At 37.8% G+C, this 2,102-nt stretch overlaps 1 non-coding gene across 1 annotated transcript; it reads right to left on the bottom strand.

The window, feature by feature from the left end:
- Positions 1-390: 390 nt before the first annotated feature.
- trnar-ucg lies at positions 391-463 on the bottom strand. The gene has a single exon. It is a non-coding gene; the product is annotated as a tRNA-Arg (tRNA).
- Positions 464-2,102: the final 1,639 nt, after the last annotated feature.

The following is a 2,102-nucleotide window of genomic DNA, read 5'->3' as shown; positions in this document are numbered from 1 at the left end:
CATACTTGTACACGTTTGGATGCCTGCCTAAATCTTTTTTGGCCAACATCAAATGACTGACGCTCTTTTGACTTGGCACTTCGGAAGTCCATGAATTTTATGTAAGATGGGCATGGCTCTTGTTCTGGAATGAGAAAGTTATGTCAGTATCAAAATGTTAGGTGCAAGCAGCTGAAACATCATATCGTAACACGTATAATCAAATATCAAGTTCACCAGAGGTTGTGCCTTTTCTCAAATATTAGTTGAGTCAAATTCTATGCATTTAACTGAACAGTTTTTTCTTTTTTTCAACTTTCAACTTCTTTCAACTTTCAACTTTCTCAACTTTCACTTCTTAACTTGTATTTGTTTTCTTTTTGATGATTTTCTTGGACTCTTCAAATCCTCCAACCATGAAGGGACTCGAACCCTCAATCTTCTGATCCGAAGTCAGACGCCTTATCCATTAGGCCACATGGTCAGTGAGGAGATCCAGGTCCAGCTGAAGAAGAGGAGGAGCTTCTGCTGGAGGAGGAGCTTCTGCTGTACTGGAGCTCTGGACTCAACATCTGTATCAGGCTGTTTCCAGCTGTTTCATCTGAAGAAGCTCCAGCAGCTGCAAACATCTGGATGGAGCTCATATGCTCCTCTCATTGACTGTATAATAGAAAAGGACTGAGTGACCCCTCCCCCCTGGCGTTCCAAACAGGAAGTACCTGCTGGCTCCAAGAAGCCAAAATCCTATAGACTTCTATAGAGAAACAGTTTTATTCAGTCATTCTTTTGGTCAGAAGAACCATTTTGGCTCTGATCCATTTTTATTAACATCTTCTTTTTAAACCTTTTTATTGATGACATTTTTGCTGTAGTTCAAGTAACTCAAGTTATAAATAGACCAATCAGATCCCTCAATAAAAGCATGTGGCCCAGGGCCGGATCTAGCCAGCCCCTATTTGGGGTGCAAACAGAATATCAGGGGGGGCAAGTTTAAGGATACAAAATGGTTCCGGTGTAAAATCCTCCCAAGCCTATACAAAGCCCCAATCCGATAAAAAATCCTGTTTTTAGAGTTTTTAACGTGTCTGTGTGTCATTAAAAAAATCTCTTTTTGTCGTCATCAATGCACCAAACCAACAAGTTGTTACTGCAGAAACTCTTGATTCCTGTTTCAAAATTGCTTAAAAATTCCATGGATGAGAAAATCTTTAGTGATAACAGAATGTATTTTCATCAGAAGGGAATTAGTTCAAATCCAGCATTTGAAATCCTCTTGTGTAGTTTTGGTATTTTGTTTAATCGTTTCTTGTTATTTTCACTAAATTACTCAATACACTATACATTTTAATCAACAATATCGCGATAATTCTTTAAATTTCATAATGTATTTTCTTTATAGATATGAGTTTGTGTTTTAGTAATAGGCTTCATAGTAGTAAATCACTGATGTCAAAATGAAGATTTTAAATAATATGTGTTATTGTTGCCTTTAAAAGTTAACTTTTATTTTTATTTTATTTATTTATCCAGGACAGTGGACATTAAATTAACCCAGCAGCTATTTTATGTCTGTTGTCCACGGACAAATGTTTAAAAAAATATATTATAAACAACATAATATTAAAGTTTATACTAAGGAGCAGAGGCATATTAAAATTCAATGGAGTATGAAAGACAACCCCAACCTCCCACTGTCTGCCTTCATCTTAAGGGTCTTTCACCCCCTGCAGCCTCCTGCTCTCACCGAGGCGTCACAGACGAGTCATCTCAAACACAGCTAATGCTCCGGTACTGTTAGCTTAGCTGCTACAAACAGCGGTAGCTTTAACAACCAGAAACCTGCACTTTGTCAACTCGTTTCTCGCTTTTTCCTCAACATTACAACAAAGAGAGCAACAGACGAGGACAAGAAAGAGTTCAAATTTGGGGTAATCGACAGGTTGCAGGACAGTACCTTAAGACTTGAATTGATTTTTTTCCCCCTCCTTCTATCCTGTCATTTAGTTTATGGTTACACCAGACACATGCATACATCCAGGCACATGATTCATTCACTTTCACCACAGCCACGTTTTATTTAACTCAAAGGGTGCACACTTAGTTTTAAATAGAATGTTACTTAC

This window comes from Oryzias melastigma, unplaced genomic scaffold (assembly GCF_002922805.2).
Source record: "Oryzias melastigma strain HK-1 unplaced genomic scaffold, ASM292280v2 sc00547, whole genome shotgun sequence".
In the NCBI taxonomy this organism is placed as follows: Eukaryota; Metazoa; Chordata; class Actinopteri; order Beloniformes; family Adrianichthyidae; genus Oryzias; species Oryzias melastigma.
The sequence above is the reverse complement of the archived record's forward strand: the minus strand, read 5'-3'. Positions and strand labels throughout refer to the sequence as shown.